Below are 6,187 nucleotides of genomic sequence, written 5' to 3' on the forward strand. Positions count from 1 at the left end.
CCCTCACTGCCCGGGGGTTGTGCAGGGTGGGCAGCACCCGCTGCGGGACCCTCAGGGTGGGTTTAGGGCTGCGGGCAGGAGGCCAAGTCCTGCTTTCCCCAGTGTGGGGGGTCTTCCCTGGGAGTCAGGCCAAGCCCACGTCAGGCAGAGGAGCCATGACCAGCACGGTGCCGCAGGAGAACTTCCCATCCCCGGGAGTTAAACCTTCTGTGAAGGAGAATCCAAACACTGGTTACATAAAACAAAATTTAAGGCAAATTTAAAAAAAATATATATTTCCCACACATGCTTTCCCCACTGCCCTCCTCCTCCTCACCCTCTCCCCTTCTCCCCTCCCACTCCCAGAGCCGGGAGCATCGGCACTGATGCAATGTTGGTGTAATTGGAGTATTCCGGCTGCTATTTTGTACCTGTCTGTTTATTTGAGAGACAGCCTCAACCTCCTAATGAACGCATCTGAATATTTATCTGCTGCTCCTGAATGGTGCATTTGTGTTTCAAATGCTTAACTGTTATTTTTATTTAGCTGCAAATTGCTGTTTTTATTTCTCTGGCGTACCTGCTTGGAAGTTGCTCTAGCATGAGGTTAATGCCGAGCTGTTTTCTATTTCTGAATTTATTTTTTTTTTAATTAATCCTATGGTGATAAAAGTGTAAGGACTGGCTCTGCAGTCCCCTTCTAGCTTGTCATGGAGCTAAGATTGCGGAATCATGGTCGGAAGAAACTAGCTTGTGGAGGAATGAGGAATCCCAACCAGCTGGGATGGTAGAGGAAACATGGGCAGAACCCTGGGAGATGGGAAACCCCAGTGACCAGGAGCAGCTCTGTTCTCTGATGCTATACTTGAAGGTACCTGTACTAAGTAGCAACATTTCTCAAAAATCTCTTTTTTTTTCTCCTTCTAGAAGGTTTCCTCCCCTCCTCAGTGATAGAGGCTTGGTCGTCAGGGCAGCCCACTGCAGGATGGAAATGGGCCAGACTGGTGCTTTGAGCCTTTTTCCCTGGATAAAATCCTGCCTTGCACATGGTGCTGACCCCAGCAATGTCTCACCTTGGAAATAAAACATGCCTGGGACCAGTTCCCAGCACTGTCACCAGCTGGTAAGGGACAACCTCAACACGAGGGCCAAAAAGACCTCCTCCCTGCCCATTCCCAACTAACTGTGGATGCAGCTCTTCACACAAAGGACTTTAAGAAGCATCTGGCTGAGAGCACCTATGGAGCAAGACCTGTCCTTGTGAATAAATCCTTCATGATGTATTTGACTGCCCACGCTCTGGGCTAGCACAAGGTTTGGGCTGTATAGTCAACTTGAACCTCTAAAGTTGTGTTGGGGTTTTTTTTAGACAAAGGAACAAAGCAATAAAAGAAGAAAAAATTGAAGAAATTGGAAGGTTATTTGGAGCAAGGTTAAAGGCAGGTGGGTAGAGAGCCCACAAGGAAACCCCAACTGCCCCTTTTGTGATGGTACTGCTGAAGATGGAGAGTGTGATTCGGAGTCCTTAGATCCAGGGCACATTGCTGGATCTTTGCTAGGTTGTGCAGGATGGGAGAAAAATCGAGCAGGGTTTTGCGCCAAGCTATAGCTGACATGAGAGACCGTGAGCAAAGTGGACCCCCGGAACTGGGTCACATCTGGGGTTGGTTGGACCCCATCTCCAAGCTGATTTCAGTGGGAAACACTAAATATTTTTGAGAATAATCAAAAAATTAATATAAGAGCTAAAAAAAAAAAAAAGGTTGTACATCCACGTGGAGCTGTGTGGAAGGGCTTTGTGCATCCTCTGCCAGTGGAGGGTCTGTGGGCACAAACCCACAGTGTGCCTGTGCCATCTTCCCCATCCTCTTCAGTCCTGGGGTGCTGCCAGACTGCTCTGATCACTCTATCAGAGATGATCTCTGGTTTGCCAGGAGGACCCATTGCTGGCATCATCTTTGACACTCCTCAGGTGGCTGAACCACCAGTGCTCCTGGGCACACCATCACCACTGGCTGACATCTCACAGCTGCCCAGGGCCCAGCTTTCCCCCTCCTTTTAAATCTGATTCCAGCTCTATGCCTCTTTAGACATGATAAGCAACCTGGTAGGGGCTGTTTGAATATATGCCCACGCTAGCTCTCTGCTCTGTAACCCCCAAAAGGTCCCCAAGGGGCAGGATGGGATCTAGAAAGTGCATTACTCCATCCCCTTTTGGGGTAGCCTTTGAAAAACCATCTCCATTTCCTTCCCTGGGTATGAAATGGGACAGTCACCCCCAGCGCAACAGGGGAGATTTACTGCGTGATGGAATTTGCAGGAAGATACAAAGGAAGAGGGGGTTCAGGCCTTGCCCCACCCTTTCAGCTTGCAAACTTTTGGGTGCAGAAACAGAGAGGTGTCAGCATCCCGGGAAAGATCTGAGGGATGTTAAAGATATATGAGAAGGAAGAGAAGAAACGTGGCTGTGTGTCTCCCCCTGCTCTCCATGGGGACCAGCAGCAGTGGGGGAGCAACGAGACCACAGAATGGGAGGCAGGAGGGAGCCTGCAGTGCATGTGAAGGGATGGAGAGAAAGGCAGAGCCCTGCTCCTGCCACAGGCGATTTTTTCTGATGGAGGGAAAGGAGAAACCCTTCGCAGAGGCATAAGGAGGGGGAAAGGTGCAGGAAGGGGAGGGGGAAGGAGCTACAGGCAGGAGTCCATGGCTGCTGGGATCGGCGCGGCTCCTCGGTTCGCAAACACATTCACGCTCCACCGCATTTACGTCTCGGCGCATTTTCCTGGCAGATGCTCCAGCCTCGCTGGCAGAAACCCCTCGGAACCCCCCGAACCCGAGGGCGACTCCCCCGCGTGCAGAGGGATGGGGGCGGGCGGGGGTGTTTCGGAGAGGTCGGGGCTGTGTTCGGGGGTTCCCTCGGCCGGGGCAGGGAGGGACGGGGTCCCGGTGCCACTAGATGGCAGGCGGCCCCGATCCCGATCCCGATCCCGCTCCCGCTCCCGCCGCATCCCGGCCCCGGCGCGGGGCCTCCCGGCTCCCCGGCATCCCCGCTGCGCTCTGCGAGCAGCGCCCGGGACAGGCTTTCCGTGCCGGCATCCCTTGGAAAATTGAGGGGCACCCGAGCCCGAGCCAAAGGGTCTTTCGCAATGCGGGGCGACGGCGGGGACGGTCCTCGGAGGCTCCGTCTCCTTCCCGAGACAAAATCCTCCCTTTCTCTTCCCTCCCGCCCGCGCTTTTAGTTTCCTTCTGTTTTTCTTTCCTTTTTTATTTTCCCCTATCCCTCTCCAAAGGGCTGCCTGCTTTTCCCTAGCTCGTTTCAAGCGTCAGGGTTGCAAAACCAGACAGATGCACCCTCCAAATGCCGGCTGAGCTGCAGCGATGTGCACACAAGGTCCAAGCTGATTTCCCAACACTGGGGGATTTTTAGGCTGGCAGTGAACTAAGCAGGGCCTGAGGCAGTCTAATAAATAGCTTCACCTGGCTTTCCTCTATAGGACTGCATTTTTTCAGCCTTTGAAACTGTGGCTGCATCCAGCCTGCTCCTAGGGTACAGGCCCCAGCTCCTGCCTTCCTCCAAGGAAAAATGGTGAGAGAAATACCTGGGCCTCATCCAAACCCATGGCACAGAGCATGCAGATAACCATGGGATAAATCCCTAGGCCCTGTTGTCATCTCTGGGGGTCAAGTTGGCTGCAACAACCATCTCTGCTCCTTTCGGTGCATCCCTCCTCCTCTGAACCATTCCAAGGGTGATGCTGCTCTGTCCCTGGGCTACCTGCAGGGAAGATGTTCTGAGGGTCCCATCTGCATGTGGAGTTCCCACATGCTTTACTGTCATCATCCTTGTTCTGGATATGAAGAACTGGACTATTTGGGGTGTGTGTGTGGGAGACACTCTGGATGTTACTGAAACTCACCCCCTCCTGGGACAGCGCTTTTTTTAGACTGAAATAGGAAGCACAAACCTCACCCTGAGCTTCCTCTAGGGTTTGGTTCTTCCTAGAGGTTTCTCCTTACTGGAAATTTATTTTCTGCACCTCTGGCCTGGATCCAGCCAAATGCTTAGGCACAGGCTTAGCTTCAAACCTGCATTCCCACACTGTCTTCTTGGATGGGTCAGATTGTCTTGTTCCTCTTCACATTGGGAAAGTTTGCGCCTCTCCACACTCCTGCTGTGAGATGATGGCAGTAGGAAGGAGTATCAGCTTGCTTTGCTTGTGCACCAACCACAAAACTGACCCTGTACCTGTGCAGGAAGAGAGTTATCAAATCTGTGAGGGCATGGGAATGCTGCACATGAAGATCTGGGGTCCCCACGCATGAGCACCTGCAGCCCTGATAGCTACAGCTCAGCCCATCCTCATCCTCTCTGCTCTTCTCACCGGGGGATGGTCAGGTAATGCTTAAATTACCAGTAGTGCCAGTGAATGTTTGATACTGGCTGAAATGGCCAAGCAAAATCACAGCTGCTGTCATCGTCAGGAATTTGCCTCCATACCAATGACAAGCCACAACACCCATCCTCCAGGGACTGGGACCACCAAAAAAGTCTGATCCATTTGGTCACACCCTCCCAGCAGCTCGGTCCCTGATGATCTCCCACGTTTGGCTATGTAAGAGCTCTGATGGAAATTCATTATGATTTCTCGACCCTTCCCCTGCTATGAATTTAAATTTCTCAAACCCTAATGCACAGAATTGAAGCGCATATTGATTAAGGGCCTTTTATGGATGTCTTGCAGAGCATATTAAAAGTTATTTAAAACTTGCATTCCAGTATTAATGACTCTTGTCTCCAGCACTTTGGAGCAATCCAGTCTTGACTTTTAATTGCAAATCTTTAGTTAAGACAAATTCTTACAGCCGGAGAAGATGAAGTGCTCCTCCAGGCGTGTGCCATGGAGGGGCTTTCAACTTCAGGGTTCCCAAGTGGCTGTGACACTCTGGAGGGGAGACTCTGTCCTTCAAGTGGATGAGTCTGGGTTGTTCTCTAGAGAGCCAGGTCTTTGGGCTTCCTCTCAAGGTGCTGCAAACAGGTGTTTCACTGCTCCATCACTCAAAGCAATGAAATGAGAAAGATTAATAACCTCCTTCAAAAGGGCAGTCACTGCATCCATGTGCAGAAAAATGTGGCACCTCAGGGCTGGTGGTGCTCTTACACCCCACTTCCAACAGCACCAGTGAATATCCACGGCCAAACAAATCTGAGCCAATTACTGCTGTCACCAGGTTGAACACCTCGTGCCTCCTTGGTCATGTTTTCTTCTGCATCTGATTCCAGGTGGCTTCTTCCCAGCCATGAAGCTCTGGTCTGAAAGGGCACCTTGGCTTGAAAACACCCCCAGAGAGGATGTGGCGTTTTGTAGAAGGAGCAGCAAGAGATGTCACCTTGGGACTGCCAGCAGCTTGGTGGAGACAGCACCTTATTTAATATTTGCTGGCTCCATGATGGCTGGGGTCTGCCTTGTGGTTTGGTGTACGAAACCAAGGTCTTGCATGTTACAGAGCCTCGTCTCAATGTTATCTTCCTGCTCTGTGCCTGGAGCCTTCAACGTGACAGGGAAAGGGGCTTTGTCTTTGCATTCCCTTTGCCTCCAAGGAGAAACAAGCCCTCAATAAATGTGTCTCTGAATGTGCCCCCTCTGAAAGGAAGTCAGTATTTTCCATCCAGTCTCTGGTGGGACAAGACGTAGAACAGTAATCAGTGCCTTCACCCCCCTGCATGGGCCTGGAGCCAGGGGAGCTCCAAGACCACTGGGATTTCCAGGTCACATCAGCACAAGACAGGAGACCTCCCCGTGCATCAGAGGGGACCTCTGACTGTGACAGCAAGGAATCGGTACTGGCCACAACCTGCTATGATTCTGGTTTGAAAAACCTTCCTCCATTCACTGATTGCACGCTAAATGATTGATTTTTTTATGACTGCATGTAAAACATGAACCAGCTGGGACCCAAAGTGCTTCTCTCCACCATGAGTGGCTTTCCTATAAGTCTCATCAAAGCCACTCGTCACCCGACACTACCCCAGGGACTGAGCTGTTTGTTCAGCCTGTCACATGTGCAGTACAGCTGCGCTTCTTATGCATGAGGGAGTTGGAACTGGTTGATCTTTATTATGGTCCGTCCCAACCCAAACCATCCTGTGACTCTGTGATTTACATCCTGAGAGGAGTCACAACCACCGGCACTATTCAGGTGGTGAATA

This window comes from Corvus moneduloides, chromosome 1, assembly GCF_009650955.1.
Source record: "Corvus moneduloides isolate bCorMon1 chromosome 1, bCorMon1.pri, whole genome shotgun sequence".
NCBI classification, from domain to species: domain Eukaryota; kingdom Metazoa; phylum Chordata; class Aves; order Passeriformes; family Corvidae; genus Corvus; species Corvus moneduloides.